Here is a 22,425-nt window from a genome sequence, read left to right on the forward strand (position 1 = left end):
TTGGCTCTCAACTCAGTCCAGACCAGGAGACTGCAAGCTGCTTCTGCAAAGGGTTGGACAGTAAATATCTTGGGCCATGTGGTACTACTCAATTCCGGCATTACAGCGCACAGGCAGCCATAGACAAGACATCAACATGTGGGCATGTCTGTGTTCCAATAAAACTTTGTTTAACAAAGACAGGCTGGATTTGGCCCGCAGGCTGTAGTTTGCCGACTCTTGATCTTGGCAGTGCTTCTTAAATGTTAATGTTCACATGAATCACCTGGGAATCTTGTTAAAAAGCAGTCTCTGATTCAGGAGGTCTGGAGTAGGGCTCAATAGTCTGCATTTCCTTTTTTTTTTAATATTTATTTTTGATAAGGAGACAGAGCATGAGCAGGAGAGGAACAGAGAGAGAGGGAGACACAGAATCGGAAGCAGGCTCCAGGCTCCGAGCTGTCAGCACAGACCCTGATGCGGGGCTCAAACTCACGATCCATGAGATCATGGCCTGAGTCAAAGTCTGACACTCAACCAACTGAGCCACCTAGGCGCCCCTCAATAGTCTACGCTTCTGACAAGCTCCCAGATGGTGCTGATGAAGCTGGTCTCAGGCACAAGGCTCTAGATGGCTATGTTACAGGTACAGCCTGTTCGACTGCCATTCCAAGCCCCTCCTCTCGCTCCCTTCGAAGAGAGAGGCTGGAAAAGCCACATAAGCACTTTCTGGTCTTCCCTTATAGTCAGGGGGTCCATGTGGGCCAATTCTGCCAATATGACGAAATCAGAATGCTGGATGAAATCAGAATGCACCCTTCTCCCCGTCCTGAGTTCTCCCCAGTGTGAGAGTTAAGACAAAGAATGGCATTTGCACACTTGAAATATCACCCTTAGTACTTATAAACGCTGTTACTGGGGAAAGCATGGTTTATCGTGAAATGGGACTGTCAACTGAATTACAGAAAGAGGCAGACTGACCGGTCCCATGTGGATGGGACCCAGACCCTATCTGGGTGGAGAGACGGGGTAAGACTGATGGCCCAGAGGAGCAGCAGAGAACTGGTACCTGTCAACAGGCTCCCTCCCTAGGGGAAAACTGGAGTTCACTCTTCCCAAATTTAGCAACAAGCCGAATTCCACCTCCCCTGGGATAGGGTAAACAGAGGGCAGCGAGAAGCTGGAAGTGTATCCCAAGGAATGACACCATTTCAAGTGAGGCAAGCATATCACGCCCTCTCCAGCAGCCACCACCTATTTGTTCTATTAACGCGTTGGGCTTAACTATGATATTAAACCTTCAGCCAGGAGCAGGTGTGTGGTCTAATGGGGAAGCCCCACACCCACATTCACGAGACCGTCACAACCACTTTTCTCACGGGATGATGACAACTACTTCTTTGCCGTGGTATTTTCTTGGGAACCCCAGTGCAGAGTTTCCATGGTCCCCCACAGGGTCTGAAATGTGTCAGAAGAGTACGTGAATTCAACCTCAAGGTCATTCTGGACCCAGGACCCAAATTCATCCTCTATTCTATTTATGGCCCAGATTGTATCCATTCATGTTGTCCACACCACTAATCAGAGTTCATGGATTCATTCGACAAATATGTAATGAGCACCTGCTTTGTTCCAGGCTGTCTTTTAAGTGCTAAAGATGCAACAGTGAACAGAGATGAGCATGCCCGCCCTAACACAGCTCACATTCCAGCAAGGGGAATGGACAAGAAACAGTCATCATATAAATAAATTATATCACATATTTGACAGTGGAAAGCATCATCGGAAAAAAAAAAAAAGTAGAGCAGGGAAGTGGGATCAGGAACGCAGGGAGGTAGGGGAGTGTTGCAGTATACAAGGCAGCCAGAGTATACACTGGAATTAAATAAAATAAAATATTCTTTAAAAGGTAGGCAGGCTAGGTCTCTTCTTTCAGGAAGATTACATTGAGCAATTACTAGAAGTGTACATAATTAGAGAAAAAGGGGTGCCTGGGTGTCTCAGTTGGTTGAGTGTCCGACTTTGGCTCAGGTCATGGTCTCACGGTTCGTGGGTTCAAGCCCCGTGTTGGGCTCTGCGCTGATGGCTAGCTCAGAGCCTGGAGGCTGCTTCAGATTCTGTGTGTGTGTCTCTCTCTCTGACTCTCCCCTGCTAACGTGGTCTCTCTCTCTCTCTCTCTCTCAGAAATAAATAAAACATTAAAAAAAATAGATAATTAGAGAAATGAATCCTGTTCAGGGGGACAGCCATTGCAAAGGCCCTGGGGAATAAGCAGGTTTGACCTGTTCAGTGAGGAGCAGATTGGCTGGACTGGAGTGACTAGAAGAAAGGGGAGATCAGAGAGGTAATGTAGGGTCACATCCCAAGGGGTACAAATGACCCCAAGGAGGAGGCTCTTGCAGGTGAGAGAAGATGATAGCCTGGGCCAGAATGATTAGCAGTCGAGGAGGAAAGAAGAGACTGAACCCTGGATAATTTTTCAAGGTAAAACCAGTAGGATTTCTTGGCAGGCTGGGTATGTGAAAGGAGAGTCATGGACTCCATGGTCATCCTTGCACTGAGATTAAATGAAAATATTAAAAGATACTTGGTCTTGGGGACACCAGGAATGGCAGAGCGAGGAGCCTGGCAGACTCTCTCCACACAAAAACAATTATTTAAGTTGCAAAAAATATTTAAAAAAAATTTTTACGGTCTCTAGAATTATCTTAAGAGCATACAGTAAGTAGAGAAACACTGAAGAAAATCTATGAAATCTCAGTAAGGACAGCAGAGTCCATGGTATTTGAGCCACAACCTGCTCTCTGCTCCCCACCCCCTCCACCTGTGTTATGGAAACTCTGGTGAGTGTGGCCAAGAAGGCATGGTCTCCCTTCTCCCTCAGTTCCCAGACTGGGGCTACAGTTTCACTCTAGAAGGGCCAGGCTCCAGTGTTTCTTCAGCCCCGTGTTACAGAACCGCTGTTCTGGGTGGGTGCGGATGAGGGAGCCCATTTGCCCCATCTCACCCACCAGATGGAGATTCCATGCTGATAGGGGAAAGATAAGAAGACAAGAAGCTACCACCCCTCCCCAGGTCAGCCTGCAGAGCAAGAGTGTCACCCCAGCTCTAGGAGAAAAGGGCCATTGTCCTCACTCCAGGTTCAGTGCAATAGCGCATTCTTCCCAGGGGAAGAGACAGGCCAGAGAAGGAAGAGCTCCACAGTACTGCCCGGGGGAACTGACTTTATTTGGAAGAGAATGTGGAGAATTCCATGTTTAAGGGTGTTGTTGAAACCCAGGAAGTCTTGGGGAAGGGAAATGGAGAGTGCGCTGGTACCTCCATAATACTGGTAACAGCGGTGAAACGGTGAATGACTAAAAGTTTAACCAAAAGAAACAAGAGACAGCTAAGAAGAAGGCTCCTGGTGTCCCAGTTGACCCTGGGCATCAAGCTGGCCGTGCACATGTGGCAGTCTGTGTGTGGGAGCAATCAAAGCGAGGACGTGGGTCAGACCTGTAAGCAGTCCCCAGTCCACACACAGGTTAATCCTGTGCCTCCCAGTGCAAGAGTTTAAGCACAGCCCCTGATGAAACACTGGCTGAACAGTGACCCAGGGGAGCTCCCTGGAAGCCAGGAAGAAAAAGAAAACCGCACACATCCCTAGAAGTCTTGACAAATGCATCCAAGTCAAGGCTGGATGCCTTTCAGGAGTGATGAAGGAGAAACTTCCAAGCTAGCCCCTGGCTGAAGGTGGACCCAAACCATAGATTCCCTGGACTGTGACAGTAACCTCGAAGCTACGCAAACACACACACACACACACACACACACACACACACACACACACCCATATGCACATACCCTAACCGGCTAAAGAAGCCTAAGCACAAACATTGACCAATAAGTAGCTTCTGTGGATTCAAGGATGACCCTCTAGGTCCCCAGAAAAACAAATCTGAGGCCATACAGGGCAAGGGAAATAGATTTCACAAAAGTAGTTGAGCCAAGTCACTAATCGAACAAACAACAATTATAACCCCAGAAGAGGAGGGGAATCAGGAGCCAGAGTTACTACAGTATATTATGTAAATATCCTGAGGCGAAGTGACACTAAACAGTAATTTAAATCCACACAGAAAAATAAAGAGAGCCAGTAAGGTAACTGTGGAGATAAACTATAAAAGATGACATAGTGGCATATTTCTTCTCCTGTCTTTAATTGATACAGAGAGTGGCTGCATAAAACAGTATGTATATAGTTGTATTATTGGCTCCATGAAGTGTAGAAATATAGTGTATTTGACAGTACTGGGAACAAAGATACATTGAAGTAAAGAAATTAATCCAACCAGATGATACCTGGCATCCATAGGAATGAATGAAGAAAATTTGAAATGGAAAATAAGATTAATTTAACAAAATGTAGATATATATTAGTTTTCTTGTCTTAGCTTCTATCAAAGACATTCAGTTATGTAAATTAATAATTATAGCAATGTGTTTCTGGGTTTGTAACACAGAGGTAATATTTGTGACAATAACAAAATGAAAGGGGGCAGGGCATGGAGCTCTACAGCGGAAAAGTTTCAGAATTCATTGGAATAATGCCAGTAAAATCTGAAGAAAATTTGATAAGAAAGCTGTATATTATAAGCCCTACAGCAACCACTACGATAATAACTTTAAAAATATAGTTGAATAGGGGCGCCTGGGTGGCTCAGTGGGTTAAGCGTCCGACTTCCACTTAGGTCATGATCTCACAGTTCATGGGTTCGAGCCCTGCGTCGAGCTCTGTGCTGATAGCTCAGAGCCTGGAGCCTGTTTCAGATTCTGTGTCTCCCTCTCTCTCTGACCCTCCCCTGCTCAAGCTGTCTCTCTCTCTCTCAGAAATAAATAAAAAAAAAATTAAAAATATATAGTTGAATAGTCATTAAAGTAATTAAAATGTTATTCTCTTAATACAGGAGACAGTAAAGGAGGAACAGAGAGGGACAAAGAGAATGAGGCATAGAAACCAAAAAAAGCTAAGTTGCAGGTGTAAATACAGCCATGTCAGTAAAAACACCAAGTGTAAGTGAATTAAGCTATCCAATCAAAAGGAAGAGATTGTGGGATAAAGCAAGATCTCACTATGTACTGGCTCCAAGGGACACATTTTATTTTCTTAACTGTCTTTGTTAACATTTTATTCATAACAAAATGTTATCATTTGAATGATTTTTAAGTGTACAATTCAGTGGCATTAAGTATGTTTACATTATAGGGCAACCATCCATCTCTAAAATATTTACATCATTTCAGACATAAATTCTAAGCCTATTAAATAATAACTCTCCATTACTCCCTCTCCCCAGCCTCTGGCAACCACCATTCCACTTTCTGGCTCTATGGATTGGTTACTCTAGGTAGAGTAGAATCACACAGAATTTGTCTTTTGGTCTGGCTTATTTCACCAAGCATAGTATTTTCAAGGCTCATCCATGTCGTAACAGATATCAGAACTGCACCCCATTTTACAACTAATTAATATTCCATTCCTTTGGTGAGGGTGGAATTAGATATTTGTTTATTTACTCCACCTTATTGAGGTATAATGGACAAATAAAATTGCATATATTTAAAGTGTACAACATGACAATCTGAATTATGTATACTTTATTAAATTATTACTATAATCTGGTTAATTAACACATCCATCACCAACTAAAACATAGTTATGCTTTGTTTTTGTTTCGTATGTATATAGGTGAGAATCCTTAAGATCTTCTCTCCTAGCAAATTTCAAATACACAACACAATATTATTAACCACAGTCGTCATTCTGTGCATTAGATCCCCAGAGCTTATTCTTCTTATAACTGAAAGTTTGTTCCTTTTGACCAACATCTCCCCATCTCCTTCGCCTCCTACAGCCTAATAACCACTATTCTACTTTCTGTTTCTGAGTTCAACTTTTTTTTTTTTTTTGAGATTTCACATTTAAGTGAGATTATATAGTATTTGTCTTTCTTTGGCACAATGGGGAAAGAATAGTTCTCTTAACAAATAGTACTGAGATCATTGGAATCCACAAGGAAAAGAATGTATTACACAAAAATTAACTTGCCCTAAATGTTACGGCAGAAATTGAAAATCTGAGAAGAAATCATACAGGCAAACTTCATGACCTTGGGTTGCTGATGCTTTCTTAGATATGATACCAAAAGCACAAGCAATGACAGAAAAAATAACATAAATTAGACTACATCAAAATAAAAATTTTTGTGCTGCAAATAAATGTTGCGTGTGTGTGTGCACGCGCGCGCGCGCGCACACACACACACACACACACACACACACACACACACCAGAGGAAAAGGTAATCCACGGAATGGGAAACAATATTAGCGAATCATATATCTAAAAAGAAACATACCAAGGATATACAAAAAACAACCCAATACCAAAAAGACAACCCAATTTAAAAATGGGTGGGGGTACCTGGGTGGCTGGCTCAGTCAGTTAAGTGTCCGACTTCAGCTCAGGTCATGACCTCACGGTCTATGAGTTCATGCCCCACGTTGGGCTCTCTGCTGTCAGCACAAATACTGCCTTGGATCCTCTATCTCTCTCTCTCTCTGCCGCTCCCTCACTAGTGCACACGCTCTCTCTCTCGCTCTCTCTCTCTCTCAAAAATAAATATTTTTTAAAAAGAAAAGAACAGTTCTTCAACATCATTAGTTGTTAGGGAAATGCAAATCAAAACCACAACGAGAGAGCACTTCATACCCACTAGGATGGCTGCATGGAGGAGGGCACTCGTGTGGATGAGCACTGGGTGTTATGTGGAAACTAATTTGACAATAAACTACTTGTAAAAAAAAAAAAAAAAAAGATGGGCAAAAACAAGTGTTGGCAAAGATCTGGATAATTTGGAACCCTTGTGCGTCATTGGTGGGAATTTTAAATGGTTTGGTCACTTTGGAAACAGTTTGTCCCTCACAATATTAAACACAGGGTTACCATATCCCCCAACAATTCCACTCCAGGCTTATAATCAAGAGAAATGAAAATATTCTACACAAAAACTTGTCCATGAATGTTCACAGCAGATTTATTTGTAATGGCCAAAAAGTAGAAACAAGCCAATGACTAACGAATAGATAAACAAAATAAGGCATATTCAAACAATGGAATGTTATTCGGCACTAAAAAAGAATGAAGTATACGATATACACTACAAAGTGGATGAACTTTGAAAACATGCTAAGTGAAAGAAGCAAGTCACAAAATACCACATGTTATAATTATATGATTCTATTTATTTAAAATGTCCAGTATAGGAAAATCTATAGAGCCAGAAAGTAAATTAGTGGTTGCCTTGGGCTCGGCAGAGGGTGTGGGGGGAATGGAGAGGGCTAATGGGCACAGACTCTCTTTGAGAGGTGATATATACTATCTGAACTTACATTATGTTGGGGCACCTGGGTGGCTTAGTCAGTTAAGCATCTGACTTCGGCTCAGGTCATGATCTCACAGGTTCATGAGTTTGAGCCCTGCATCCAACTCTGTGCTGATAGCTCAGAGCCTGGAACCTGCTTCAGATTCTATGTCTCCCTCTTTCTCTGCCCATGCCCCACTCACACTCTGTCTCTCTCTCTCTCAAAAAGAAAGAAATAGTAAAAAAAATTTTAAAAATAAACTGACATTGTGTTGATGATTGCACAACCCTGTGAGTGTATTAAAATTCACTAGATTGTATACTTTAAGTGGGTGATATCTGTAGTAGTACATGTATTATATCTCATTAAAGATGCATATGAATATTCATATAAAGATGTTCCAATAATTAAGTGCATAGGCATTCCAATAGTATAATGCTAACAGGGGCACCTGTATGGCTCAGTTGGTTAAGCAGCTGACTTGGGCTCAGGTCATGATCTCATAGTTCGTGGGTCCGAGCCCTGCATTGGGCTCCTCACTGACAGTATGGAGCCTGCTTGGGATTCTCTCTCTTTCCCTCTCTCTCTACCCCTCCCCTACTCATGCTTTCTCTCTCTCAAAAATAAATAAACTTTAAAAAATAATATAATCAAATAAAATGCTAACATACGTGATGCTCGAAATTTGAAAATTTCATAAATATTAATCATATCCAGCCCCGCCCCTTACCTGAATTCCAGTCCACATCGCCTACTGCCTGTGGCTCCCCACCTGGATTTCCTGTCGGCCCCTCATGCTCACAAACTCCCCTCAGATCTGGTCCTCCTCTTAGGTGCCCCTCACCAGTGACAGCATTGCCATTTCTGCAGGTTTCTAGACTGAAAAGCTCAGTACCCACCTTTGACTCCTACATCTCCCTCGTTCATAAGTCCAGGTGATTTCACTTCTGCACAAGGTCACCCACTTCCTACTGCCCCTCCATGCTGGCCGCTGCTGCCTTGGTTCAGACCCTCAGTTTTGCTCCTGTGTCGGGGATGACCTGTCACTTTTCCCATCCTCCCGCACCAATGCCAGGCTAACACTCCCAAGAAGGGCACCAGCCACATCACACCAAAGCTCAACACCTCTCAGTGGCTCCCTGTGCTTACTGAGTAAAGCCCAAATTCCTCCTTCTGGAAATCCGGGACTTTCTCGGTGCTTTCCCCCCGATTTTCATCTATCCCCGATGATTCCCTTCACAAATACTTTACATTAAAAACCATCCGCTCTTCCCTTTGAGTGTCACGAAAACTCCCCTTTGCCCTTGCCCATGCTGTTACATGTCACTTCTCCTTGTCCACGAACGTCCAGATGCCTGATCATGCCCCTCCAAGAAGCTCTGCTCAAGCTGGTGGCAGCGTCTCCTTGTTTACAAGACATTCTATCATATACCAATCAAGCCGCAGATAACCGTCTATCAGATATTGTAACCCTCAGGTGCATCCCATCTTGTACTGCTATCTCTAACCTCGTTCTTTACTTCATCTCTTCTTTTCCTTCAATGTTGCAACCAGTCATAACATGGGATTCTTAGGGGTCTAATCTGTACTCGGAGCTTCTAGCAGAGGGCCAGGCACTTAGCACGTACTCAGTAAATATTTGTGGACACAAAGCAGAGAGAAAAAAACAGAAATACTTCCTGGCTTTACGGAACTTACAATCTCACGTGGAAGCCAGACATAAATTATGTTGATGCAAGACAGGAGGAGGGAAGTTTATGATAAATGTGTCCCTGGGTGCTATAAAGCACAGAGGTGGCATTTAACATAACTGAGAAGAACAAGATTGGGGTGGGACTCTAAGAGATGGATTTAGGATGAAGAGCATTGCAGATTAAGGGAATCGCATCAATACATACCCAAGGAGAAAAGTGTCAAACACATTTGCGAGAGGTGAACTGTGAGATACGACTGATGAATAGGACGCATTCTCGGTTGAAAGGAGAAAGGGTTCTGTAGCTGGAGGTGAGCCTGGAAAATGATGCTGGAGACAGAGCACAGAGAGTGTACGACTCCAGGCTAGAGAATTTGGACTCCACTCTGCAGGCAGTGAGCAGCCCTAAAGATACTTAGTTGAGCAATGAAAGAGCTCGGGGGTTAAAGGAGACTGAAAGGCCACTTCCTATAAAGCAAACCGTGTCTCAGTGAATAATCAGCTGCTGATTTACCTGATTTGTAAATCTCGCTGTTCAGCTCCGGGTGCCTTGAAACACGGGGGCAGATGGTGATTAATTTTCAAAGGGACAACAAAGAGTTTAGCTCACTTCTTTAAAAAAAGTTGTTAAAACCTCTATTTTCTTAAAGCATACGTAAGTTAACCAAAGACTCCAGGGTAAGTTTCTGTTTGGATAATGTTTATTTTGGTACCTTGAAAGCTTGGCAGTTGTTTAGAAATTCAATTACAACTCGCCTTTAAACAAAACCACCCTTGGGAATGGTGGGTTTGAGCTGATCTCAATATATTAACTTGACATTATGAGGCGGTTACGCTGCAGGTTCAGGGTTGATTAAATCTTAAAATGAGCACAGAACAGGCGCCGAAAGCACACACTTTGTTTAATTGGCTCTTTCAATAGACGAGACAAAGGGGGAAGAAACAGCAACATAAATGGAGGCTATTTTTATTATTGTTTAAAAGGAGACCTCCTCTGTGTCAGATGGGAAATCTAGCATCAGCTCTCATGGTGTTTCTTCAAGACTGTGGATGTAAGAAAAGTGCAAATTGACAGGGCTAGAAGGAAACTGAGGCTCCAAGCCACATGTAAGCCAGCTGAGAGGAAGAAAGGAATGTTAAATGCTGATGTGTTCAATCAAAACTTCAATTTGCTCTAGCAATTAATCATTGTATATGCATATACACATATGCATTTTTTTACACTTGATTCTTAGCCAAATGGCCAAGAAGCGATACAGATACATGTTTTAACCCATGGCAGAGATACTTAGATATTTATTGTTCACTGATAATAATCAAATGTTTCCCAGGCTCCTTTGCTGGTTAGATGGAGACCACGTGACTAGCTCTGGCAGAGGTGCTGAGAGCAAAAATGAGGTTATACCACTAGTGAGCTGAAGCATTCAGGAGCCCGTGTCCTCCGCCGTGACTTCTCTTCCTTATTAGAGTTGTCCCAGAGGTCCTGGGTTCTAGGTGACTCAGCTCAGTGATAGTAGAATGTACGTCAACCTAGGTTCCTGAGCAAGAAATAAAGCTTAGTTACGTCAAGCCACTGAGATATTAGGGTTTCTTTGTACCACAGCATAGCTTCCCTATTCTGACTAACCCATCCCCAGTGTCTACCCTTTGTTTTCTTGGGCTGGATCCCCTAATTTTTGGCTGGACACGTAGCTACCCAAAAAGATTACTCTTTTTCAACCTCCAGAAGTGGCTGAGAGAAGCAAGATGTTTAAAATCCAGCCACTCGGGGGAGCCTGGGTGGCTCAGTAGGTTAAGCATCTGACTTCGGCTCAGGTCATGATCTCACAGTTCGTGGGTTCAAGCCCCACATCGGGCTCTGTGTTGACAGCCAGCTCAGAGCCTGGAATCTGCTTCAGATTCTGTGTCTCCCTCTCTCTCTCTCTGACCCTTCCCTGCTCACGCTGTCTCTCTCTCTCTCTCTCTCAATCTCTGGAATAAATAAATAAATAAATAAATAAATAAATAAAATCCAGCCACTGGGATGTAAAATGACAGTATTGTCTCTTCCCTAAGAATCAGCAGAAATATCCCCTTTTCTCTTCTTCTTTGGCCTATTCTTTATTGTGCTGCCTGGAGTGTAAATGCTGCCATCTTGGACAAGGGGTCAAAGCCACAAAAGGAGCAGCAACAGGAGAAGAATCCTGAGTCCCGAGAGCATGGAACACTGTACCAATCGTGGACAGCTTGCCCATATTTTCATGTGAGTGAGAAATAAATGTATACTTTCTTTATGCCATTGTTGTTTCCAGAATCTTCCATATATTTAGATGTTGACTAGGTTGCCAAATTATCTGTCTTTCTCACTTCTTCTGCAGATGTCTGGGAAGTAAGTGGCCAGAAGTGAAGGCCAGAACCAGCACTAGGGCTGCCCAATAAAGTGGATATTTTAGACAGATCACTCAGGTTGCCTAGGATAGCCTTACAACTCTTCGGGCAAAAAGTTCCTGGAAGAAGTAGAGAACATGTGACAACATATGTATGGTTAGTAACAGAGTCTCTGGTTACCTTACCCAGGAGGCAGAGGCCATAACTGTTTAATAACAACTTAAGAGTCCATTTCTCTTCTTTTTCCTGACACTGGGGTCAATGCCTGGCAAGAAAAAAAGCCACTTCCTCTCTCTGATTTGACTTTATTTATTTATTTTAGGTTTTCCATTTGGGAGATAAACTTCTCTCCCCCATTTTGAATAAAACTCATTGCTACTTATTTCCTGAGTGTCCACCCATTTCTTACTTTTTCCCTTCATGATATGGTCCGTTCCACATACTGAAGTCTCAGTGGGTGTGAACTTTCCTTATTCTTCCTGTCGATTTCACTCCCATAATTTATGGTTCGATATGGAGAGACCTGTTTTGCTATGGAACAGAGTAATTCCCATATCCAATAAGGGAAAGCTAGGAGGAAAAGCTCCAACAAGGCAGGGATTGTTACCCGCCCATCTCTAGTACCTTGAAAAGTACCTTGCATATAATTAGGAATTCTATAAATATTTGCTGAATTTAACATCTAACAGTCTTCTGTGCTTCCCTCACTACCACTCCACTATTTTCTCCTGCGTTATATCAGCTTATGTGTATTCAATGCACTGAAATATCTTGAGTGACCAACTGCCAGAGTCTAAAAATATATAAATATCGAACTTAAACGAATAGGCACCTTTTTTTTTTAGCATAAACTTTGTATTAGAGGATTTTAAGCAACGAATAAATTAAAGCGTGAGTTTATTGTAAACCATACTGCGTTGAGAATACATTGCTAGGTGTACTAACTCTACCTAGAATCATGCTGTGGATAAAAACCACCTCCCAAAGTCAGGGGTATACAGCAAAAAGCACTGAGTTCTCAGGCCCCCACAGCTGCAAGTTGGCTAATTTAAGGCTGGCTCAGCCGGACTTAGTTCCAGGCTACAGGCCAGGTCCAGATATACTCTACGTGTCTCCATATTTTCCACGCGGGGTGGTTACCCAGGGAATGCTCTTCCCACGACAAAAGGCATTGAGCACCAAAGGCAACTCCCAACTGCGCAGGCACTCTGAGTATACCCTGTCTGCTAACATCCCATTGGCCAAAACAAGTCACATGATCATGATCAGCGTCAAGGGGTCAGGGAGTAACTCTGACCACTAGGAAGCGCTAGCAAGGGCATGGAGGTATACAGGAAGTGGAGAATTGAGATCAATGATTCATTCTATCACACCAGGTTTGATAAATCTCAAACGTGAAATCTGGCTATTTTCTGATATAAATACATCTCTATGAAACACTGTGAACTGACACAAGAAAGGAATGTGGAACATGAAATCCCTAGAACTTAGCTCAAGGGTCCCTGATTCTGGAAAAGATTCTTCTGTGTTTTTTTTTTCTTTTTATGTTTATTTTTGAGAGCACGCGCGCTGGCGTGGTGTGTGTGTGTGTGTGTGTGTGTGCGCGCGCGCGCGCACGCCAGAGAGAGAGGGAGACAGAGAGCCTGAAACAGGCTCCAGGCTCTGAGCTGTCAGCACAGAGCCCGACCCAGGGCTTGAACCCCGGAATGAACCCCGAAATGGTGAGATCACGACCTGAGTCTAAGTCAGATGCTTAACCAACTGAGCCTCCCAAGCCCCCCAACATTCTTCTGTTTCTGAATGAACAACACATGCTGGGGAAAGGTGGGAAAGGTGTTCTTTGGGTTCAAACCTTCTCCCGAACTTATCGTTTCCAGATCTCAGTCCTAATTCCATCCTTGTCCAGAGATTTTAACTCTTCCCCAGGGGAAATCTTCGCAGAAGTGAAATCAAAAAATTTTATTTACTACCTTTATTCTCATTGGGATGATGGTTCCATGTCTGATTAAAAAGAAAGAACCTTGAATGCTAGAAAGGGGTATAGAGTTATGGAGGGTAGGCAATAGCAGAGACTCCCCAGACTCTAATCAATAGTGTGGGTCCTTTGACATCTGACCCACCAACGGCTCCCCAGCCTTGTTGACTGCTGCCTCCCTACTGTGGTCACTCTAGGGACCCTTGATCTGGGGTCCTCAGATGGGACAGGATTTGGGGGGTCCCTGAACTGGGGTGAAAAAAAACCTTAACTAATGTGTAGCTAAACTAATATTCCATTAATATAATAACACTTAGCACTTCCCTCAATTATGAATGTAGGTAACAACCCACAGTAGTATTGGCAAGACCCATGCTTTTGTCAGCAAATCACACATTTTTTTCATATCCCATGATGCTTGAACATACCTTTGTGAAGATATCTTTAAAGATACTTGTGTTTAGCACTACTTGAAAGATACATAGTTATTAAATCCACTACTAGATATGGTTCTGTAATGTGTTATGCTATATTATAAACATGTCTTGCTAATATTTTGAGAACTGTATTTGTAATCTCAGTATTTTGTGTCATGAATGTAAAAACATGATACTGAAATAAGCCCATCGGCTTCCTCAGACTGCCATTGAATGAGTGAGATTAAGAACTCCCTAAGGCTTCCTTCCACAGGTGAGGTCTCTATGTAGGCCCTCGGGAGATGCATTGTGGGTTCACCATGTGCCTGTTGGCAACAGCAGGTGCTGTGCCCAAAAATATCTTGGACATATGGTTTCAGTTCATTCCCTTTTATCCGTATTTCAAGCCCTTTCCCTTTTGATCCCTGCGACTGTCCTCTGCAGAAACTCTCCCAACCCCACTCCAGTTTCTTCTTATAGTTTCTAGGAAATCTGTAAAAATTTCTTTTTTATCATTCTTTTATCATATCTTAGTCTCCAACTACAAGGAATGGCCAAAGTGAGTTTTACTTAGCAATATCTCCGTATTTCATTTAAAAAATTTCCTCTGATCATGTTACATCTTTTAAGCTGTCACCAGGGGAGAGAAGTTCACCCCACTCCCTTGTCTAGCAATTCTCACCATAGGAACTGTTGCCTGCTACTGACACAAAGTCTTCCCTCCATTAAGGGTGGTCTGCCTTCCTCCCCAGGTCCACTCTGAGACAGTTTCACGCCCTCTCCACAGAGTCTTTTCTCCTCTGTACCAAGTAGCCACTGATTCTGCAAACACGGCAGTGACCTGCTTGGTCTCCACACTTCGCCTCACCCTTGTCCCTCCGCATGCCATTGTGAGTATATGGAGCCCAGATGGGAGAGTGGCGCATCACACATCTTCCACGTGCCACCCAACTCAAGACTTTGCTCATTTCACTGGGGATACATCATGTCTGCCTGGACCATCAAAGGTGAGTTTGTTTTATTGGTGCTTCATAGATGACTAGTAGGGACGATCCAGTCAACTAACCATTCATTGATTCACTTCACATTCAGGATCTTGTACAGAATGACTCTATCTAGCCATTTTTTTTTATCACTACTTGCTATGGATTGAATGTTTATGTATCCTCCTCCCCAAATTTCATATGTTAAAATCTTAACCCCAAGATGATGATATTAGAAATGCAGTCCTTGGGAGGTGATTAGGTTCTAAAAGTGGAGTCCAAATCAATAGATTAGTGCCCTTATAAAAGAGGCCCCAAATTCGAGCCCTGTGTTGGGCTCTGTGCTGCTAGCTCGGAGCCTGGAGCCTGCTTCGGATTCTATGTCTCCCTCTCTTTCTGCCCCTCCCCTGTTTGCATTCTGTCTCTCTCTGTCTCTCAAAAGTGAATAAATGTTTAAAAAATTTAAATAATAATAATAGGGGTGCCTGAGTGGCTCAGTCAGTTAAGCATCCGACTTTGGCTCAGGTCATGATCTTACGGTTCATGGGTTCGAGCCCCATGTTGGGCTCTGTGCTGACAGCCCAGAGCCTGGAGCCTGCTTTGGATTCTGTGTCTCCCTCTCTCTCTGCCCCTCCCCACCTCAATCTCTGTCTCTCTCTGTCTCAAAAATAAATAAACATAAGAAAAAAAGAAAGAAAAGAAAAGGAAAGGAAAGGAAAGGAAAGGAAAGAAAAGAAAAGAAAAGAAAAGAAAAGAAAAGAAAAGAAAAGAAAAGAAAAGAAAGAAAAGAAAAACAACAAAAAGAGACCACAGAAAGATCCCTCCCTCCCTTCCACCATGTAAGGACACAATGGAATGTCGCAGTCACAACCCATAAGAGCGCCTTCACCAGAGTCCTACCATGTTAGCACCCCAATCCTGGGCTTCCAGCCTCCAGAACCATGAGAAGCAAATTTCTGTGGTTTATAAGCTTCCCAGGCTGTGGTATTTTGTTAGAGAAATGTGAACAAACTAAGACACTACCTGTAATGGACATTATGACGTAACACCAGATTCCCCGTCAGAACTTATTGTCCCAGCTGCTGAGAGCGCTTCTGGCTGATTTCCCTGAGCCGTTATCTCTTCCTGGAAACTACCCTTGGCTGGAGAGAGCTACCTCCTCCAAGAGGACAGTCACATCCAATGACTGGTCATTGGGGGTTATAGAGGCTCAAGACTCCGCTTGTGACATCAGACAACCGTGAAGGGCCATTCCAGGCTCAGAGCTCCGCACTGGTCAGCTGAGGCCTTGGTTGAGACTGCGCTGCAGTCCAACTTCTCCCAGCACCTGATCCTGATTCCTTCCCTTTCACAGAGTGCGATGCCCAGAGCTCCAGCAGCTCCGTATGCTAAAACCTCATCTCAAAGTCCACTCCTGGGGGACCCAACCTGCCGCGCTCCCTCACCCCATTCCAGGGCCCTAACCCCACCAGCCCTTAAAGATTCCACTCTGATTTCCTGTTTATTGCCATATCCCCAGTGCCCTCTAGAGGGCTTGGCACAGAGGAGGAATTTAATAAATGTTTAATAAATTGAATTTAATCTGCAAATTTGACCAGCCTGCCAACAGTACCCTCCTCCGAGCCTTGTCTAGTAGGAATCTTGGCAGACTACAGGCTGTTTGCCAGTCGGTCAGAATAAACAACTTGCTACTTAACCGTCTAGTAGTGCTCTCTGAGAACCTTAAGGGTCCCGGCAGGTGTCCCAGGCCACACAGCCAAACAAACACCAGAAAGCCAGTGCCAAGAGCCTGCTTCCCTGGGGTCCCTGTCACCCCAGGTCCCAGGCCTCAGTGAGACCAGCTTAGAATAGAGAAGTGGGCACCCAGCCAAAGCACTGCTCTTGCTCTGCCAGAGGGTCTTCTCTCTGAGGCTGATGCTTAGCCTTTCATCTTGTTTTGCTTTATCATTAAGTCTGGTTTTTAACCACATTATTTTTGAGCCATATGAATTTGTTATCATTTGTTTCACATGATCAAATATTGGGTATTTCATATATGCAACCTGAGTGTAATGCAGCTTAATTTTTGATTATAAACATTCACTCTTACTGTATCTAATTTGTCCTAAAATTTACTTTTTTGTATATTAATTTAGACCTTTTTTTACATCTTACCACTTTGTTCTTTTATTCTTTTTGTTTTAGCTTGATTTGTCATTTTATTAATTAGCATATCCTTTTAGAAATTTTTTTTAATGTTTGTTTATTTTTGAGAGACAGCAAGAGACAGCTTGAGCAGGGGAGGGCAGAGAGAGAGGGAACACAGGATCAGAAGCGGGCTCCAGGCTCTGAGCTGTCAGCACAGAGCCCGACATGGACCATGAGATCATGACCTGAGCCTAAATCAGATGCTCAGCCGACTGAGCCACCAAGGTGCCCCTAATTAGCATATCGTTTTAAATTGGCTTCAGATAACAAAGTCATTTTCTGTCACCACCACAATCAAAGAGCTGAGTTCCTACATGAGTCTCCTTATGGCCCTCAGGACTACTGGGAATGTGGCAATTGGTCTCTCCTTTAGGAGAAGACGGTCTTCTTCCTAGCCACCTATGTCAATTACTACATATGTGGAAACTAATTTGACAATAAACTATTTGTAAAAAATAAAATAGAATAAAAAAAATAAAACTAAATAAATAAATAAAAACCAAAAAAAAAAAAAAAAAAGAACTTCCAAAAGATAAATAAAGAAGTGAAAGCAAAAAAAAAAAAAGAAAAGAAAAGATAAGGGGCACCTGGGTGGCTCAGTCAGTTAAGTGTCCGACTTCGGCTCAGGTCATGATCTTGCAGCTTGTGAATTTGAGCCCCACATTGGACTCTGTGCTGACAGCCTGCTTTGGATCCTCTGTCTCCCTCTCTCTCTGCCCCTCCGGCGCTCTCTCATGTGCAAGCATGTGCTCTCTCGCTCTCTCTCAAAACTAAATAAACATTTAAAAAACGAAAGAAATGATAAAATATTAATCCATGTGCTTGACGCTTACTTTAGGGCACTGGTTCTCAATCTTAGCCATACATCAGAGCCCCTTGGATTTTTTTTAAATTCCAGTGCCATTAACATACAGTGTTATATTTTTCAGGTGTACAATATAATGATTCAACAATTCCGTATATTACATAGTGCTCATCAAGATAAGCATACTATTATCCCTTTCACCTATTTCACCCATCCCCCCCAGCTACCTCCTCTCTGGTAACCATCTGTTTGTTCTCTATAGTTAAGATTCTGTCTTGGTTTGTTTCTTTTTTCCCCTTTGTTCATTTGTTTTGTTTCTTAAATTCCACATATGAGTGAAATTGTATGGTATTTGTCTTTCTCTGACTTATTCCACTTCGCATTATACTCTAGATCCATCCATGTTGTTGCAAATAACATGATTTCATTCTTTTTTTTTTTTTTTATGGATGGCTGACCAATATTCCATTGTATATATCCCACATCGTCTTTATCCATTCATCTATCAGTGGACACTGGGCTTCCCTAATTTGGCTGTTGTAAATAATGCTACAATAAACATAGTGGTGCCTATATCCCTTTCAGTTAGTGTTTTTGTATTCTTTGGGTAAATACCCGGTAGTACAACTACTGGATCATATGGTAATTCTATTTTCAATTTTTTGAGGAAACTCTAAACTGTTTTCCAGAGTGACTGCACCAGTTTACATTTCCACTAACAGTACATGAAGGCTCCTTTTTCTCCACATCCTCACCAACACTCATTTCTTGTATTTTTTATTCTAGCCATTCTGACAGGTGTGAGGTGATATCTCATTGTGGTTTTGATTTGCACTTCCCTGATGATGAGTGATGTTGAGCATCTTTTCATGTGTCTGTTGGCCATCTGGATGTCTTCTTTGGAGAAATGTCTGTTCACATCTTCTCTCTTTTTTATTTAGATTGCTTTTTGGGTGTTGAGTTGTATACATTCTTTATACATTTTGGGGTACTAACCCTTTATCAGATACATCATTTGCAAATATCTTCTCCCATTCAATAAGTTGTCTTTTAGTTTTGTTGATTGTTTCCTTAGCTGTACAGATGCTTTTTATTTTGATGTAGTTCCAATAGTTTATTATTGCTTTTGTTTCCCTGGCCACAGGGGACCTATCTAGAAAAAAGTTGTACAGCCAACACCAGAGAAATGACTGCCTGTGCTCTCTTCTAGGATTATTATGGTTGCAGTTCTCGCATTTAGGTCTTTAACACATTTTGAGTTTATTTTTGTGTGTGGTATAAGAAAGTGGTCCAGGGGCGCCTGGGTGGCTTAGTCGGTTAAGCGTCCGACTTTCGCTTAGGTCATGATCTCGCGGTTCGTGGGTTCGAGCCCCGCGTCGGGCTCTGTGCTGACTGCCAGCTCAGACCCTGGAGCCTGTTTCAGTCTGTGACTCCCTCTCTCTCTGACCCTCCCCTGCTCACGCTGTCTCTCTCTCTCCTCAAAATAAATTAAAAAAAAAAAACATTAAAAAAAAAAGTGGTCCAGTTTCATTCTTTTGCATGTAGCTCTCCAGTTTTCCCAACCCCCTTAGTTGAAGATGGATTTTTTTTTAATACTAATGTTCAACCATTCTCGATCACATGAGAATATTGGAGTGGAGTCCAGGCATTAATATTTTTTAAGCTCCCCCAGGTAATTCCAGTAGCTGTAACTTTGAAAACCACTGATCTATGACTACTTTTCAAAGTATGGTCCATGGACCTGCAGCAACAGCATCACCTGGGAGCTTATGAAAGATGCAGAACTTGGGGCACCTGAGTGACTCAGTCGGCTAAGCATCCAACTCTTTGTTTCAGCCCTGGTCATGATTTCACAGGTTCATGAGTTCGAACCCCACGTCACTGCACTTTTAGTGCAGAGCCTGCTTGGGATTTTCTGTCTCCCTCTCTCTTTCTCTGCCCCTCCCCTGCTTGTGCTCTCTTCTCTCCCTCTCTCTCTCTCAAAAATAAATAAATAAACTTAAAAAAAAAAAGGCAGAAACTTTGGCCCCACTTCAGTCTTGCTGAATTCTAATATGCATTTAGCAAGATCCCCCGGGGATCTGTATGCATACCGAAATTTTAGAGGCATTGATTTAAAACACACTTTGATGGGGTTTGCATTTTAATCCTTCTTTAAAAAACATCTTTGATCTGAAGATTTGAGGGTTCTGCATCTCAAATATTTGCAAGGTTAATCATTTCCATTCTCTTTTTGATTTACGTTACCCTGTAAGAGATAATAATTTGGCTAATTGATGATAAAATGCCTCTCTCCCGGTTTGACTAAATTGTTTCTAATTAAAGAGATGCAGAAACTTGAATTGATCAGAAGTCCTCTTGCAGAGAGCATCGTGTTTCTTTGGGAGGTTTGCCTGGAGAAGCCTGTTGGGGTGGAACAGAGCAGCCGTGGGCAGGACCATCGGCAGGTGCCAAAATCTAAGTGGAGGCAGAAAAACACTCTGCTAAAACAAGGACAGAGTTGGCTCCTGAGAGGGAGAGGAGAGAAGGAGAGAGGAAAGGGGGAGAGGGAGACACAGAGAGAACTTTTAAGATCACTGGAAGATGGGTACAGGACCCCTCAAACCTTCCATAAGGGGAATAAACCTCTGGGTGTGGCAACAATTTGGGGGAAAACAGTGAAAGGTCTTAGTGCACGCAAGTTGTTACATAGGAACAGAGTAGAGATTTGATGTTTGGATACAGAAGTTGGGATCAAAAGGACCATGAGGAAGGTGGCCCTCTAAGGTCCACAGAAATCGCCCAGGGAATGCTTTGGGCCATCAGATGCTGTGACCTTCGGGTGCTGAGTCCAGTTTGTTTTGATCTATAGGAGTGGGAAGGCCTTAGCTGAGGGGTGGGTTCAATGTCTTGCTTCCCATCAGATCGTTGGAGACAGGATAACCCTCCCCACGCCCCCACTGACCGAGGCTGCCTGGAAATGGTAGGTTTGACTCAGGCTTGTTTGGGAAAAGCGAGCAATTCCTGGCTTCCCCCAGAAGCTCCTGTCCCTGAATGATATTTCCAACCACATTTCTACTTCTCAGAGGTCACCGAGGACAGTGAGAGCTCTTCCCTGTCTGACTCCAGGCTTCCTAAAAGTAGGTGCCATGGTTGCTCTTAAAGCCTTGGCGAAGTTGGGGCCGGAGCCTCCAGCTATTGACAGGATGCTGTGCTGGGGAGCACTGCATTCCTTCCTCCAACTGGGAGGACCTGAGACTGTTTCCTCTCGTGGAGAGAAAGCTGGACCATCTCTGCAACATTGTACCTCCTCCAGGCTTTTCTCACTCAACCAAACTTATCATTCCCTTGCAGCAGGCTTTGGTAGGAAGCAAGAAAGTGTTTCCCTTCCTCCCCTACTCAGTGGGACTCAGGACAAGCCTGGCCCTCATACCCAGCATGCTTCTCTTCAGACCGCTCATGCCCTGGCCAAAACACGTCAGCAGCAAGCACACCATCCTGGTGCCAAGGGGGTGTTTATAAAAAGTGTCCAGATGCTTATTCCTCTCTTCCAGAAATTGCCTTCTGTCTGATCCAGTTTACGGATTTGTGCCAGAACACTGGGTCTTGAAAAACTATAAAGAATATTTATCAACATCACCCAAAACTTTTCTCCTTCAACCATCCCATTCTTCAACACCCACCCCCCCCAACAAGTACATTCTTCTAAATTCTTAGGAATGGGGATTTCAATACATAGATATTCCCCTTCTTTTCTTCATTTTTCTTTTTTTTTTAATGTTTTATTTATTTCTAGGAGAGAGAGAGAGAGACAGCGTGAGCAGGGGAGGGTCAGAGAGAGAGGGAGTCACAGACTGAAACAGGCTCCAGGCTCTGAGCTGGCAGTCAGCACAGAGCCCAACACGGGGCTCAAACCCACGAACTGCGAGATCGTGACCCAAGCGAAAGTCGGACGTTTAACTGACTAAGCCACCCAGGCGCCCCTCTTCATTTTTCTTTTCTCTTTCTTTTTTCCCCTGCATTTCTTAATTGTGGTAAAAATATACCTAACATAAAATTTACCATTTTCCAGTGTGCAACTCAGTGGCACTAATATTCGATTTCGATGTGAACTCAAATTGGGATTGTTGGCCATCTTCCAAGACCTGCTGCTTTGTTGCATCCTTCTAATTTCCAGCTTTATTTTTGCTTATAGGACAATGGCCAGAATGGTTCTCTCTGATGAAAAGTTTGTCATCTATTCTGACTTAGGCCCCCTGCTATCATGTTGGTGTGTCCAGCCAGACAAGGCTGACTGGCAGGTCCCTGGGAAATCTGTGCATCTCAGTGAAGTGCTCGTTTGTCTTTGATGTGTTCTTTCTCTCCGTCTCCTTTACTTCTCTCTCTCCCTCTCTCCATGCGCCCCCCTTTCGGTTTCTGCCTTCACCTGTGAATCATAATAAGTGAGGACTCAGGGTGATTTCTGAGTCCATCCAGATAAGTCTCTGAAGGATGTAGTATTGTTTAAGTAGAAAAGGAAGGCAAGGTATCTGGAGTGGGATGCGGCAGAACACAGACAGCTAACTGCAGATTTAGTGCTCAGGACACACTGATTAAAATAGGACATAAAAGAGCTCTGAAACATAAATTTGAAGAGGG

At 43.2% G+C, this 22,425-nt stretch overlaps 1 long non-coding RNA gene across 1 annotated transcript; it reads right to left on the reverse strand.

The window, feature by feature from the left end:
* Positions 1-10,353: 10,353 nt before the first annotated feature.
* LOC144233872 (uncharacterized) lies at positions 10,354-15,782 on the reverse strand. Its single transcript, XR_013335788.1, has 2 exons — positions 15,717-15,782; positions 10,354-10,613 (listed from the first exon to the last, which is right to left on the reverse strand). It is a non-coding gene; the product is annotated as an uncharacterized LOC144233872 (long non-coding RNA).
* Positions 15,783-22,425: the final 6,643 nt, after the last annotated feature.

Source organism: Crocuta crocuta, unplaced genomic scaffold (genome assembly GCF_008692635.1).
Source record: "Crocuta crocuta isolate KB4526 unplaced genomic scaffold, BGI_CrCroc_1.0 scaffold15, whole genome shotgun sequence".
NCBI lineage: Eukaryota > Metazoa > Chordata > Mammalia > Carnivora > Hyaenidae > Crocuta > Crocuta crocuta.